Source organism: Ambystoma mexicanum, chromosome 5p (assembly GCF_040938575.1).
Source record: "Ambystoma mexicanum isolate Mex_15411 chromosome 5p, UKY_AmexF1_1, whole genome shotgun sequence".
NCBI classification, from domain to species: Eukaryota; Metazoa; Chordata; class Amphibia; order Caudata; family Ambystomatidae; genus Ambystoma; species Ambystoma mexicanum.
In genome coordinates, this window is record NC_090930.1 from 1,015,485,701 (window position 1) to 1,015,504,946 (window position 19,246).

The window sequence follows — 19,246 nt, forward strand, 5'->3', positions numbered from 1 at the left end:
ACATAACCTAGTTCGTTACAGAGGTATACACCAATACAGATACATAATGGAGCGCTTTACAGAGGTATGTACCAATACAGATACATAGCACAGGGCTTTACAGGGGTATACACCAATACAGATACATAAAGGAGCTCTTTCCAGAGGTTTATACAAATACATAAAGGAGCTCTTTACAGAGATGTACAACATTACAGATATATAACGGAGTGGTTTACAGAGGTATACACCAAAACAGACACATAACGGAGCACTTTACAGAGGTATACTCCAATACAAATACATAAAGGAGCTCTTCAAAGAGGTACACACCAATACAGATACATAACAGAGCTCTTTACAGAGGCATGCACCAATACAGATACATAAGAGAGTGCTTTACAGAGTTAAAGACCAATACAGATACATAATGGAGCGCTTTACAGAGGTATGCACCAATACAGATACATGACAGAGAGCTTTACAGGGTTATACACCAATACAGATACATAAAGGAGCTCTTTACAGAGGTATGCACCAATACGGATACATAATGGAGCACTTACAGAAGTATACACCAATACAGATGCATATAGGAACTCTTTACAGAGGTATACACCAATACAGATACATAATGGAGTGCTTTACAAAGGTGTGTACCAATACAGATACATAGCGGAGTGCTTTAAAGGGGTATCCACCAATACAGATACATAAAGAAGCTCTTTACAGAGGTATGCACCAATACAGATACATAACGGAGCGCTTTACAGAGGTATACACCAATACAGATACATAAAGGAGCTCTTTCCAGAGGTTTACACCAATACAGATACATAAGAGAGCTCTTTACAGAGATGTACAACATTACAGATACATAACAGAGTGCTTTACAGAGGTATGCACCAATATAGATACATAACGGAGCTCTTTACAGAGGTATAGACCAATACAGATACATAACGAAGCGCTTTGCAGAGGTGTACACCAATAAAGATACATAACAGAGCTCTTTGCAGAAGTATACACCAATACAGATACATAAAGGAGGTCTTTACAGAGGTGTACACCAATACAGATACATAACGGAGCTCTTTACATAGGTATACACCAAAAAAGATACATAACGGAGCTCTTTGCAGAGGTATACATCAATACAGATATATAAATGAGGTCTTTACAGAGGTATACACCAATACAGATACATAAGGGAGCGCTTTATACACCAATAAAGATACATAATCTAGTTTGTTACAGAGGTATACACCAATACAGATACATAATGGCGCTCTTTACAGAGGTATGTACCAATACAGATACGTAGCACAGGGCTTTACAGGGGTATACACCAAAACAGATACATAAATGAGGTCTTTACAGAGGTATACACCAATACAGATACATAAGGGAGCGCTTTACACACCAATAAAGATACATAACCTAGTTTGTTACAGAGGTATACACCAATACAGATACATAATGGAGCTCTTTACAGAGGTATGTACCAATACAGATACATAGCACAGGGCTTTACAGGGGTATACACCAATACAGAAACATAAAGGAGCTCTTTACAGAGATGTACAACATTACAGATATATAACAGTGCTTTACAGAGGTATACACCAAAACAGACACATAACGGAGCACTTTACAGAGGTATACTCCAATACAAATACATGAAGGAGCTCTTTACAGAGGTATACACCAATACAGATACATAATGGAGCTCTTTACAGAGGTATACACCAATACAGATACATAATAGAGCTCTTTACAGAGGTATGCACCAATACAGATGCATAACAGAGTGCTTTACAGAGGTAAACACCAATACAGATACATAATGGAGCTCTTTACAGAGGTATGCATCAATACAGATACATAATGGAGCACTTACAGAAGTATACACCAATACAGATACATAAAGGAACTCTTTACAGAGGTATGCACCAATACAGATACATAGCGGAGTGCTTTACAGAGGTATACACCAATACAGATACATAAAGGAGCTCTTTCCAGAGGTTTGCACCAATACAAATTCATAAAGAAACTCTTTACAGAGATGTACAACATTACAGATACATAAATGAGTGCTTTACAGAAGTATACACCAAAACAGACACATAACGTTATGCTTTACAGTGGTATACACCAATACAGACACATAAAGGAGCTCTTTAAAGATACAATACATAAAGGAGTTCTTTACAGAGGTATACACCAATACAGATACATAACGGAGCATGTTACAGAGGTATGCACCAATACAGATACATAACAGAGCACTTCCCTGGGGTATACACCAATACATATATAAAAAGGAGAGCTTTACAGAGGTATGCACCAATACAGATACATAACGGAGCACTTCACAGAAGTATACACCAATACAGATACATAAAGGAGCTCTTTACAGATGTATACACCAATAAAAATACATAAAGGAGCTCTTTACAGAGGTATACACCAATACAGATACATAACGGAGCTCTTTACAGAGGTATACACCAATAGAGATACATAAGGGAGCGCTTTATACACCAATAAACATACATGACCTAGTTTGTTACAGAGGTATACACCAATACAAATACATAATGGAGCGCTTTACAGAGGTATGTACCAATACAGATACATAGCACAGGGCTTTACAGGGGTATACACCAATACAGATACATAAAGGAGCTCTTTCCAGAGGTTTACACCAATACAAATACATAAAGGAGCTCTTTACAGAGATGTACAACATTACAGATATATAACGGAGTGGTTTACAGAGGTATACACCAAAACAGACACATAACGGAGCACTTTACAGAGGTATACACCAATACAGACACATAAAGGAGCTCTTTAAAGATACAATACATAAAGGAGTTCTTTACAGAGGTATACACCAATACAGATACATAACGGAGCACTTCACAGAAGTATACACCAATACAGATACATAAAGGAGCTCTTTACAAATGTATACACCAATAAAAATACATAAAGGAGCTCTTTACAGAGGTATACACCAATACAGGTACATAAAGGAGCTCTTTCCAGAGGTTTACACCAATAAAAATATATAACGGATCTCTTTACAGAGATGTACAACATTACAGATATATAACGGAGTGGTTTACAGAGGTATACACCAAAACAGACACACAACGGAGCGCTTTACAGAGGTATACACCAATACATAAAGGAGCTCATTAAAGAGGTACACACCAATACAGATACATAAAGGAGGCCTTTACAGAGGTGTACACCAATAAAGATACATAACGGAGCTCTTTGCAGAGGTATACACCAATACAGATACATAAAGGAGCTCTTTCCAGAGGTTTACACCAATACAAATACATAGGAGAGCTCTTTACAGAGATGTACAACATTACAGATACATAACGGAGTGCTTTACAGAGGTATGCACCAATATAGATACATAACGGAGCTCTTTACAGAGGTATAGACCAATACAGATACATAACGAAGTGCTTTGCAGAGGTGTACACCAATAAAGATACATAACAGAGCACTTTGCAGAAGTATACACCAATACAGATACATAAAGGAGGTCTTTACAGAGGTGTACACCAATACAGATACATAACGGAGCTCTTTACATAGGTATACGCCAATAAAGATACATAACTGAGCTCTTTGCAGAGGTATACATCAATAAAGATATATAAATGAGGTCTTTACAGAGGTATACACCAATACAGATACATAAGGGAGCGCTTCATACACCAATAAAGATACATAATCTAGTTTGTTACAGAGGTATACACCAATACAGATACATAATGGAGCTCTTTACAGAGGTATGTACCAATACAGATACATAGCACAGGGCTTTACAGGGGTATACACCAAAACAGATATATAAATGAGGTCTTTACAGAGGTATACACCAATACAGATACATAAGGGAGCGCTTTATACACGAATAAAGATACATAACCTAGTTTGTTACAGAGGTATTCACCAATACAGATACATAATGGAGCTCTTTACAGAGGTATGTACCAATACAGATACATAGCACAGGGCTTTACAGGGGTATACACCAACACAGAAACATAAAGGAGCTCTTTCCAGAGGTTTACACCAATACAAATACATAAAGGAGCTCTTTACAGAGATGTACAACATTACAGATGCATAACGGAGTGCTTTACAGAGGCATGCACCAATATAGATACATAACGGAGCTCTTTACAGAGGTATAGGCCTATACAGATACATAACGAAGCGCTTTGCAGAGGTGTACACCAATAAAGATACATAACGGAGCTCTTTGCAGAAGTATACACCAATACAGATACATAAAGGAGGTCTTTACAGAGGTATACACCAAAACAGATACATAAGGGAGCGCTTTATACACCAATAAAGATACATAACCTAGTTTGTTACAGAGGTATACACCAATACAGATAAATGATGGAGCTCTTTTCAGAGGTATGTACCAATACAGATACATAACGGAGCACTATACAGAGGTATGCACCAATACAGATACATAACAGAACGCTTTACTAGGGTATACACGAATACAGATATATAAAGTAGCGCTTTACAGAGGTATACACCAATACAGATACATAAAGGAGCTCTTTACAGAGGTATACACCAATAGAGATACATAAGGGAGCACTTTATACACCAATAAACATACATAACCTAGTTCGTTACAGAGGTATACACCAATACAGATACATAATGGAGCGCTTTACAGAGGTTTGTACCAATACAGATACATAGCACAGGGCTTTACAGGGGTATACACCAATACAGATACATAAAGGAGCTCTTTCCAGAGGTTTATACAAATACATAAAGGAGCTCTTTACAGAGATGTACAACATTACAGATATATAACGGAGTGGTTTACAGAGGTATACACCAAAACAGACACATAACGGAGCACTTTACAGAGGTATACTCCAATACAAATACATAAAGGAGCTCTTCAAAGAGGTACACACCAATACAGATACATAACAGAGCTCTTTACAGAGGCATGCACCAATACAGATACATAAGAGAGTGCTTTACAGAGTTAAAGACCAATACAGATACATAATGGAGCGCTTTCCAGAGGTATGCACCAATACAGATACATGACAGAGAGCTTTACAGGGTTATACACCAATACAGATACATAAAGGAGCTCTTTACAGAGGTATGCACCAATACGGATACATAATGGAGCACTTACAGAAGTATACACCAATACAGATGCATATAGGAACTCTTTACAGAGGTATACACCAATACAGATACACAACGGAGTGCTTTAAAGAGGTATACACCAATACAGATACATAATGGAGTGCTTTACAAAGGTGTGTACCAATACAGATACATAGCGGAGTGCTTTAAAGGGGTATCCACCAATACAGATACATAAAGAAGCTCTTTACAGAGGTATGCACCAATACAGATACATAACGGAGCGCTTTACAGAGGTATACACCAATACAGATACATAAAGGAGCTCTTTCCAGAGGTTTACACCAATACAGATACATAAGAGAGCTCTTTACAGAGATGTACAACATTACAGATACATAACAGAGTGCTTTACAGAGGTATGCACCAATATAGATACATAACGGAGCTCTTTACAGAGGTATAGACCAATACAGATACATAACGAAGCGCTTTGCAGAGGTGTACACCAATAAAGATACATAACAGAGCTCTTTGCAGAAGTATACACCAATACAGATACATAAAGGAGGTCTTTACAGAGGTGTACACCAATACAGATACATAACGGAGCTCTTTACATAGGTATACACCAAAAAAGATACATAACGGAGCTCTTTGCAGAGGTATACATCAATACAGATATATAAATGAGGTCTTTACAGAGGTATACACCAATACAGATACATAAGGGAGCGCTTTATACACCAATAAAGATACATAATCTAGTTTGTTACAGAGGTATACACCAATACAGATACATAATGGCGCTCTTTACAGAGGTATGTACCAATACAGATACGTAGCACAGGGCTTTACAGGGGTATACACCAAAACAGATACATAAATGAGGTCTTTACAGAGGTATACACCAATACAGATACATAAGGGAGCGCTTTACACACCAATAAAGATACATAACCTAGTTTGTTACAGAGGTATACACCAATACAGATACATAATGGAGCTCTTTACAGAGGTATGTACCAATACAGATACATAGCACAGGGCTTTACAGGGGTATACACCAATACAGAAACATAAAGGAGCTCTTTACAGAGATGTACAACATTACAGATATATAACAGTGCTTTACAGAGGTATACACCAAAACAGACACATAACGGAGCTCTTTGCAGAGGTATACACCAATACAGATACATAAAGGAGCTCTTTCCAGAGGTTTACACCAATACAAATACATAGGAGAGCTCTTTACAGAGATGTACAACATTACAGATACATAACGGAGTGCTTTACAGAGGTATGCACCAATATAGATACATAACGGAGCTCTTTACAGAGGTATAGACCAATACAGATACATAACGAAGTGCTTTGCAGAGGTGTACACCAATAAAGATACATAACAGAGCACTTTGCAGAAGTATACACCAATACAGATACATAAAGGAGGTCTTTACAGAGGTGTACACCAATACAGATACATAACGGAGCTCTTTACATAGGTATACGCCAATAAAGATACATAACTGAGCTCTTTGCAGAGGTATACATCAATACAGATATATAAATGAGGTCTTTACAGAGGTATACACCAATACAGATACATAAGGGAGCGCTTTATACACCAATAAAGATACATAATCTAGTTTGTTACAGAGGTATACACCAATACAGATACATAATGGAGCTCTTTACAGAGGTATGTACCAATACAGATACATAGCACAGGGCTTTACAGGGGTATACACCAAAACAGATATATAAATGAGGTCTTTACAGAGGTATACACCAATACAGATACATAAGGGAGCGCTTTATACATGAATAAAGATACATAACCTAGTTTGTTACAGAGGTATACACCAATACAGATACATAATGGAGCTCTTTACAGAGGTATGTACCAATACAGATACATAGCACAGGGCTTTACAGGGGTATACACCAACACAGAAACATAAAGGAGCTCTTTCGAGAGGTTTACACCAATACAAATACATAAAGGAGCTCTTTACAGAGATGTACAACATTACAGATGCATAACGGAGTGCTTTACAGAGGCATGCACCAATATAGATACATAACGGAGCTCTTTACAGAGGTATAGGCCTATACAGATACATAACGAAGCGCTTTGCAGAGGTGTACACCAATAAAGATACATAACGGAGCTCTTTGCAGAAGTATACACCAATACAGATACATAAAGGAGGTCTTTACAGAGGTATACACCAAAACAGATACATAAGGGAGCGCTTTATACACCAATAAAGATACATAACCTAGTTTGTTACAGAGGTATACACCAATACAGATAAATGATGGAGCTCTTTTCAGAGGTATGTACCAATACAGATACATAACGGAGCACTATACAGAGGTATGCACCAATACAGATACATAACAGAACGCTTTACTAGGGTATACACGAATACAGATATATAAAGTAGCGCTTTACAGAGGTATACACCAATACAGATACATAAAGGAGCTCTTTACAGAGGTATACACCAATAGAGATACATAAGGGAGCACTTTATACACCAATAAACATACATAACCTAGTTCGTTACAGAGGTATACACCAATACAGATACATAATGGAGCGCTTTACAGAGGTATGTACCAATACAGATACATAGCACAGGGCTTTACAGGGGTATACACCAATACAGATACATAAAGGAGTTCTTTCCAGAGGTTTACACCAATACAAATACATAAAGGAGCTCTTTACAGAGATGTACAACATTACAGATATATAACGGAGTGGTTTACAGAGGTATACACCAATACAGATACATAACAGAGCTCTTTACAGAGGCATGCACCAATACAGATACATAAGAGAGTGCTTTACAGAGTTAAAGACCAATACAGATACATAATGGAGCGCTTTACAGAGGTATGCACCAATACAGATACATGACAGAGAGCTTTACAGGGTTATACACCAATACAGATACATAAAGGAGCTCTTTACAGAGGTATGCACCAATACGGATACATAATGGAGCACTTACAGAAGTATACACCAATACAGATGCATATAGGAACTCTTTACAGAGGTATACACCAATACAGATACACAACGGAGTGCTTTACAGAGGTATACACCAATACAGATACATAATGGAGTGCTTTACAAAGGTGTGCACCAATACAGATACATAACGGAGCGCTTTACAGAGGTATACACCAATACAGATACATAAAGGAGCTCTTTCCAGAGGTTTACACCAATACAGATACATAAGAGAGCTCTTTACAGAGATGTACAACATTACAGATACATAACGGAGTGCTTTACAGAGGCATGCACCAATATAGATACATAACGGAGCTCTTTACAGAGGTATAGACCAATACAGATACATAACGAAGCGCTTTGCAGAGGTGTACACCAATAAAGATACATAACAGAGCTCTTTGCAGAAGTATACACCAATACAGATACATAAAGGAGGTCTTTACAGAGGTGTACACCAATACAGATACATAACGGAGCTCTTTACATAGGTATACACCAAAAAAGATACATAACGGAGCTCTTTGCAGAGGTATACATCAATACAGATATATAAATGAGGTCTTTACAGAGGTATACACCAATACAGATACATAAGGGAGCGCTTTATACACCAATAAAGATACATAATCTAGTTTGTTACAGAGGTATACACCAATACAGATACATAATGGCGCTCTTTACAGAGGTATGTACCAATACAGATACGTAGCACAGGGCTTTACAGGGGTATACACCAAAACAGATACATAAATGAGGTCTTTACAGAGGTATACACCAATACAGATACATAAGGGAGCGCTTTATACACCAATAAAGATACATAATCTAGTTTGTTACAGAGGTATACACCAATACAGATACATAATGGAGCTCTTTACAGAGGTATGTACCAATACAGATACATAGCACAGGGCTTTACAGGGGTATACACCAATACAGAAACATAAAGGAGCTCTTTACAGAGATGTACAACATTACAGATATATAACAGTGCTTTACAGAGGTATACACCAAAACAGACACATAACGGAGCACTTTACAGAGGTATACTCCAATACAAATACATAAAGGAGCTCTTCAAAGAGGTACACACCAATACAGATACATAACAGAGCTCTTTACAGAGGCATGCACCAATACAGATACATAAGAGAGTGCTTTACAGAGTTAAAGACCAATACAGATACATAATGGAGCGCTTTACAGAGGTATGCACCAATACAGATACATGACAGAGCGCTTTACAGGGTTATACACCAATACAGATGCATAAAGGAGCTCTTTACAGAGGTATGCACCAATACGGATACATAATGGAGCACCTACAGAAGTATACACCAATACAGATGCATATAGGAACTCTTTACAGAGGTATACACCAATACAGATACACAACGGAGTGCTTTACAGAGGTATACACCAATACAGATACATAATGGAGTGCTTTACAAAGGTGTGTACCAATACAGATACATAGCGGAGTGCTTTAAAGGGGTATCCACCAATACAGATACATAAAGAAGCTCTTTACAGAGGTATGCACCAATACGGATACATAACGGAGCGCTTTACAGAGGTATACACCAATACAGATACATAAAGGAGCTCTTTCCAGAGGTTTACACCAATACAGATACATAAGAGAGCTCTTTACAGAGATGTACAACATTACAGATACATAACGGAGTGCTTTACAGAGGTATGCACCAATATAGATACATAACGGAGCTCTTTACAGAGGTATAGACCAATACAGATACATAACGAAGCGCTTTGCAGAGGTGTACACCAATAAAGATACATAACAGAGCTCTTTGCAGAAGTATACACCAATACAGATACATAACGGAGCTCTTTACAGAGGTATAGACCAATACAGATACATAACGGAGCTCTTTACATAGGTATACACCAATAAAGATACATAACGGAGCTCTTTGCAGAGGTATACATCAATACAGATATATAAATGAGGTCTTTACAGAGGTATACACCAATACAGATACATAAGGGAGCGCTTTATACACCAATAAAGATACAAAATCTAGTTTGTTACAGAGGTATACACCAATACAGATACATAATGGAGCTCTTTACAGAGGTATGTACCAATACAGATACATAGCACAGGGCTTTACAGGGGTATACACCAAAACAGATACATAAATGAGGTCTTTACAGAGGTATACACCAATACAGATACATAAGGGAACGCTTTACACACCAATAAAGATACATAACCTAGTTTGTTACAGAGGTATACACCAAAACAGACACATAACGGAGCGCTTTACACAGGTATACACCAATACAGATACATAACAGAGCTCTTTACAGAGGTATGCACCAATACAGATACATAACGTAGCGCTTTACAGAGGTATACACCAATACAGATACATAATGGAGCGCATTACAGAGGTATGCACCATTACAGATACATAACAGAGCTCTTTACAGAGTTATACACCAATACAAATACATAAGAGAGCTCTTTACAGAGATGTACAACATTACAGATACATAACGAAGTGCTTTACTGAGGTATGCACCAATATAGATACATAACGAAGCGCTTTACAGAGATATAGACCAATACAGATACATAACGGACCGCTTTACAGAGATGTACACCAAGATAGATACATAATGGCACGGTTTACAGAGGTATGCACCAATAAAGATAAATAACTGAGCTCTTTGCAGAGGTATACACCAATACAGATACATAAAGGAGGTCTTTACAGAGGTGTACATCTATACAGATACATAACGGAGCTCTTTACATAGGTATGCACCAATACAGATATATAACTGAGCGCGTTCTAGAAGTATACACCAATACAGATAACTAACGGAGCTCTTTACAGAGGTATGCACCAAATAGACACATAACGGTGCGCTTTACAGAGGTATACAACAATACAAGTAAATAAAGGAGCTCTTTACAGAGGTATACACCAATAAAGACACATAACGTAGTTTGTTACAGAGGGATACACCAATACAGATACATAATGGAGCACTTTACAGAGGTGTGTACCTATATGAATACGTAGTGGAGAGCTTTACAGGGGTATATACCAATACAGATACATGTAGGAGCTCTTTACAGATGTATACACCGATACAGATACATAAAGGATCTCTAACTAGAGGTTTACACCAATACAAATACATAAAGGAGCTCTTTACAGAGATCTGCAACATTACATATACATAACTGAGTGCCTTACAGAGGTATACACCAAACAAGACACATAAAGGAGCTCTTTCCAAAGGTATACACCAATACAGATACATAAAGGAGCTCTTTCCAGAGGTTTGCACCAATACAAATACATAAAGAAACTCTTTACAGAGAAGTACAACATTGCAGATACATAAATAAGAGCATTACAGAGGTATACACCAAAACAGACACATAACAGTGTGCTGTACAGAGGTATAAAACAATACAGACACATAAAGGAGCACTTAAGAGAGGTATGCACCAATACAGATACATAAGGGAGAGCTTTATACACCAATAAAGATGCATAACCTAGTTCTTTACAGAGGTATACACCAATACAGATACATAATGGAGCGCTTTACAGAGGTATGTACCAATACAGATACATAACGGAGCGCTTCATAGAAGTGTACACCAATACAGATACATAAAGGAGCTCTTTACAGAGGTATACACCAATACAAATACATAAAGGAGCTCTTTACAGAGGTATACACCAATACAGATACATAACAGAGCTCTTTACAGAGGTATACACCAATACAGATACATAAGGGAGCGCTTTATACACCAATAAAGATGCATAACCTAGTTTGTTACAGAGGTATACACCAATACAGACACATAATGGAGTCCTTTAGAGAGGTATGTACCAATACAGATATATAGCTCAGGGCTTTACACGGATATACACCAATACAGATACATAAAGGAGCTCTTTCCATAGGTTTACACCAATACAAATACATAAAGGAGCTCTTTACAGAGATGTACAACATTACAGATAAATAACGGAGTGCTTTACAGAGGTGTACACCAAAACAGACACATAACAGAGCACTTTACAGAGGTATACACCAATACAGATACATAAAGGAGCTCTTGACAGAGGTATGTACCAATACAGATACATAGCACAGGGCTTTACAGGGGTATACACCAAAACAGATACATAAAGGAGCGCTTTACAGAGGTATACACCAATACAGAAACATAAAGGAGCTCTTTCCAGAGGTTCACACCAATACAAATGCATAAAGGAGCTCTTTACAGAGTTGTACAACATTATAGATATATAACAGAGTGCTTTACAGAGGTATACACCAAAACAGACACATAACGGAGCGCTTTACAGAGGTATACACCAATACTAAAGGAGCTCTTTAAAGAGGTATACACCAATACAGATACATAACGGAGCTCTTTACAGAGTTATGCACCAATACAGATACATAACGGAGGGCTTTACTGAGTTATAAACCAGTACAGATACATAATGGAGCGCTTTACAGAGGTATGCACCAATAGAGATACATAACGGAGAGCTTTACAGGGGTATACACCAATACAGATACATAAAGGAACTCTTTACAGAGGTATACACCAATAGAAATACATAAAGGATCTATTTACAGAGGTATACACCAATACAGATACATACCGTAGTTCGATAAAGTGGTATACACCAATACAGATACATAATGGAGTGCTTTACAGAGGTATGTACCAATACAGATACATAGTGGAGTGCTTTACAGGGTTATACAACAATACAGATACATAAAGAAGCTCTTTACAGAGGTATGCACCAATACAGATACATAACGGAACGCTTTACAGAGATATACACCAATACAGATACATAAAGGAGCTCTTTCCAGAGGTTTACACCAATACAAATACATAAGAGAGCTCTTTACAGAGGTATGCACCAATACAGATACATAAGGGAGCGCTTTATACACCAATAAAGATACATAATCTAGTTTGTTACAGAGGTATACACCAATACAGATACATAATGGTGTGCTTTACAGAAGTATACACCAATACAGATACATAAAGGAGCTCTTTCCAGAGGTTTACACCAATACAAATACATAAAGGAGCTCTTTACAGAGATGTACAACATTACAGATATATAACGGAGTGCTTTACAGAGGTTTACACCAATACAGATGCATAACGTAGTTCGATAAAATGGTACACACCAATACAGATACATAATGGAGTGCTTTACAGGGTTATACAACAATACAGATACATAAAGAAGCTCTTTACAGAGGTATGCACCAATACAGATACATAACGGAACGCTTTACAGAGATATACATCAATACAGATACATAACGGAGCTCTTTCCAGAGGTTTACACCAATACAAATACATAAGGGAGCGCTTTATACACCAATAAAGATACATAACCTAGTTTGTTACAGAGGTATACTCCCATACAGATACATAATGGTGCGCTTTACAGAAGTATACACCAATACAGATACATAAGGGAGCTCTTTCCAGAGATTTACACCAATACAAATACATAAAGGAGCTCTTTACAGAGGTATACACCAATACAGATACATAACAGAGCTCTTTACAGAGGTATACACCAATACAGATACATAAGGGAGCGCGTTATACACCAATAAAGATGCATAACCTAGTTTGTTACAGAGGTATACACCAATACAGACACATAATGGAGTGCTTTAGAGAGGTATGTACCAATACAGATATATAGCGCAGGGCTTTACACGGATATACACCAATACAGATACATAAAGGAGCTCTTTCCATAGGTTTACATCAATACAAATACATAAAGGAGCTCTTTACAGAGATGTACAACATTACAGATATATAACGGAGTGCTTTACAGAGGTATACACCAAAACAGACACATAACGGAGCACTTTACAGAGGTATACACCAATACAAATAAATAAAGGAGCTCTTTAAAGAGGTATACACCAATACAGATACATAACGGAGCTCTTTACAGAGTTATGCACCAATACAGATACATAACGGAGCGCTTTACTGAGGTATAAACCAGTACAGATACATAATGGAGCGCTTTACAGAGGTATGCACCAATACAGATACATAACAGTGAGCTTTACAGGGGTATACACCAATACAGATACATAAAGGCACTCTTTACAGAGGGATACACCAATAGAAGTACATAAAGGATCTATTTACAGAGGTATACACCAATACAGATACATACGTAGTTCGATAAAGTGGTATACACCAATACAGATACATAATGGAGTGCTTTACAGAGGTATGTACCAATACAGATACATAGTGGAGTGCTTTACAGGGTTATACAACAATACAGATACATAAAGAAGCTCTTTACAGAGGTATGCACCAATACAGATATATAACGGAACGCTTTACAGAGATATACACCAATACAGATACATAAAGGAGCTCTTTACAGAGGTATGTACCAATACAGATACATAGCACAGGGCTTTACAGGGGTATACACCAAAACAGATACATAAGGGAGCGCTTTACAGAGGTATACACCAATACAGAAACATAAAGGAGCTCTTTCCAGACGTTTACACCAATACAAATGCATAAAGGAGCTCTTTACAGAGATGTACAACATTACAGATATATAACAGAGTGCTTTACAGAGGTATACACCAAAACAGACACATAAGGAGCGCTTTACAGAGGTATACACCAATACAAATACATAAAGGAGCTCTTTAAAGAGGTATACACCAATACAGATACATAACGGAGCTCTTTACAGAGTTATGCACCAATACAGATACATAACGGAGCCCTTTACTGAGGTATAAACCAGTACAGATACATAATGGAGCGCTTTACAGAGGTATGCACCAATACAGATACATAACGGAGCGTTACAGGGGTATACACCAATACAGATACATAAAGGAACTCTTTACAGAGGTATACACCAATAGAAGTACATAAAGGATCTATTTACAGAGGTTTACACCAATACAGATACATAACGTAGTTCGATAAAGTGGTATACACCAATACAGATACATAATGGAGTGCTTTACAGAGGTATGTACCAATACAGATACATAACGGACCGCTTTACAGAGATGTACACCAAGATAGATACATAATGGCGCGGTTTACAGAGGTATGCAGCAATAAAGATAAATAACTGAGCTCTTTGCAGAGGTATACACCAATACAGATACATAAAGGAGGTCTTTACAGAGGTGTACATCTATACAGATACATAACGGAGCTCTTTACATAGGTATGCACCAATACAGATATATAACTGAGCGCGTTCTAGAAGTATACACCAATACAGATAACTAACGGAGCACTTTACAGAAGTATGCACCAAATAGACACATAACGGTGCGCTTTACAGAGTAATACAACAATACAAGTAAATAAAGGAGCTCTTTACAGAGGTATACCCCAATAAAGACACACAACGTAGTTTGTTACAGAGGGATACACCAATACAGATACATAATGGAGCACTTTACAGAGGTGTGTACCTATATGAATACGTAGTGGAGAGCTTTACAGGGGTATATACCAATACAGATACATGTAGGAGCTCTTTACAGATGTATACACCGATACAGATACATAAAGGATCTCTAACTAGAGGTTTACACCAATACAAATACATAAAGGAGCTCTTTACAGAGATCTGCAACATTACATATACATAACTGAGTGCCTTACAGAGGTATACACCAAAACAGACACATAAAGGAGCTCTTTCCAGAGGTATACACCAATACAGATACATAAAGGAGCTCTTTCCAAAGGTTTGCACCAATACAAATACATAAAGAAACTCTTTACAGAGAAGTACAACATTGCAGATACATAAATAAGAGCATTACAGAGGTATACACCAAAACAGACACATAACAGTGTGCTGTACAGAGGTATAAACCAATACAGACACATAAAGGAGCACTTAAGAGAGGTATGCACCAATACAGATACATAAGGGAGCGCTTTATACACCAATAAAGATGCATAACCTAGTTCTTTAAAGAGGTATACACCAATACAGATACATAATGGAGCGCTTCACAGAGGTATGTACCAATACAGATACATAACGGAGCGCTTCATAGAAGTGTACACCAATACAGATACATAAAGGAGCTCTTTACAGAGGTATACACCAATACAAATACAAAAAGGAGCTCTTTACAGAGGTATGTACCAATACAGATATATAGCTCAGGGCTTTACACGGATATACACCAATACAGATACATAAAGGAGCTCTTTACAGAGATGTACAACATTACAGATATATAACGGAGTGCTTTACAGAGGTGTACACCAAAACAGACACATAACAGAGCACTTTACAGAGGTATACACCAATACAGATACATAAAGGAGCTCTTTACAGAGGTATATACCAATACAGATACATAGCACAGAGCTTTACAGGGGTATACACCAAAACAGATACATAAATGAGCGCTTTACAGAGGTATACACCAATACAGAAACATAAAGGAGCTCTTTCCAGAGGTTTACACCAATACAAATGCATAAAGGAGCTCTTTACAGAGTTGTACAACATTACAGATATATAACAGAGTGCTTTACAGAGGTATACACCAAAACAGACACATAACGGAGCGCTTTACAGAGGTATACACCAATACAAATACATAAAGGAGCTCTTTAAAGAGGTATACACCAATACAGATACATAACGGAGCTCTTTACAGAGTTATGCACCAATACAGATACATAACGGAGCGCTTTACTGAGGTATAAACCAGTACAGATACATAATGGAGCGCTTTACAGAGGTATGCACCAATAGAGATACATAACGGAGAGCTTTACAGGGGTATACACCAATACAGATACATAAAGGAACTCTTTACAGAGGTATACACCAATAGAAATATATAAAGGATCTATTTACAGAGGTATACACCAATACAGATACATATCGTAGTTCGATAAAGTGGTATACACCAATACAGATAAATAATGGAGTGCTTTACAGAGGTATGTACCAATACAGATACATAGTGGAGTGCTTTACAGGTTTATACAACAATACGGATACATAAAGAAGCTCTTTACAGAGGTATGCACCAATACAGATACATAAGGGAGCGCTTTATACACCAATAAAGATACATAACCTAGTTTGTTACAGAGGTATACACCAATACAGATACATAATGGTGTGCTTTACAGAAGTATACACCAATTCAGATACATAAAGGAGCTCTTTCCAGAGGTTTACACCAATACAAATACATAAAGGAGCTCTTTACAGAGATGTACAACATTACAGATATATAACGGAGTGCTTTACAGAGGTATACACCAATACAGATGCATAACGTAGTTCGATAAAGTGGTACACACCAATACAGATACATAATGGAGTGCTTTACAGGGTTATACAACAATACAGATACATAAAGAAGCTCTTTACAGAGGTATGCACCAATACAGATACATAACGGAAAGCTTTACAGAGATATACATCAATACAGATACATAACGGAGCTCTTTCCAGAGGTTTACACCAATACAAATACATAAGGGAGCGCTTTATACACCAATAAAGATACATAACCTAGTTTGTTACAGAGGTATACTCCAATACAGATACATAATGGTGCGCTTTACAGAAGTATACACCAATACAGATACATAAAGGAGCTCTTTCCAGAGATTTACACCAATACAAATACATAAAGGAGCTCTTTACAGAGGTATACACCAATACAGATACATAACAGAGCTCTTTACAGAGGTATACACCAATACAGATACATAAGGGAGCGCGTTATACACCAATAAAGATGCATAACCTAGTTTGTTACAGAGGTATACACCAATACAGACACATAATGGAGTGCTTTAGAGAGGTATGTACCAATACAGATATATAGCGCAGGGCTTTACACGGATATACACCAATACAGATACATAAAGGAGCTCTTTCCATAGGTTTACACCAATACAAATACATAAAGGAGCTCTTTACAGAGATGTACAACATTACAGATATATAACGGAGTGCTTTACAGAGGTATACACCAAAACAGACACATAACGGAGCACTTTACAGAGGTATACACCAATACAAATACATAAAGGAGCTCTTTAAAGAGGTATACACCAATACAGATACATAACGGAGCTCTTTACAGAGTTATGCACCAATACAGATACATAACGGAGCGCTTTACTGAGGTATAAACCAGTACAGATACATAATGGAGCGCTTTACAGAGGTATGCACCAATACAGATACATAACAGTGAGCTTTACAGGGGTATACACCAATACAGATACATAAAGGCACTCTTTACGAGGGATACACCAATAGAAGTACATAAAGGATCTATTTACAGAGGTATACACCAATACAGATACATAACGTAGTTCGATAAAGTGGTATACACCAATACAGATACATAATGGAGTGCTTTACAGAGGTATGTACCAATACAGATACATAGTGGAGTGCTTTACAGGGTTATACAACAATACAGATACATAAAGAAGCTCTTTACAGAGGTATGCACCAATACAGATATATAACGGAACGCTTTACAGAGATACACACCAATACAGATACATAAAGGAGCTCTTTACAGAGGTATGTACCAATACACATACATAGCACAGGGCTTTACAGGGGTATACACCAAAACAGATACATAAAGGAGCGCTTTACAGAGGTATACACCAATACAGAAACATAAAGGAGCTCTTTCCAGACGTTTACACCAATACAAATGCATAAAGGAGCTCTTTACAGAGATGTACAACATTACAGATATATAACAGAGTGCTTTACAGAGGTATACACCAAAACAGACACATAACGGAGCACTTTACAGAGGTATACACCAATACAAATACATAAAGGAGCTCCTTAAAGAGGTATACACCAATACAGATACATAACGGAGCTCTTTACAGAGTTATGCACCAATACAGATACATAACGGAGCGCTTTACTGAGGTATAAACCAGTACAGATACATAAT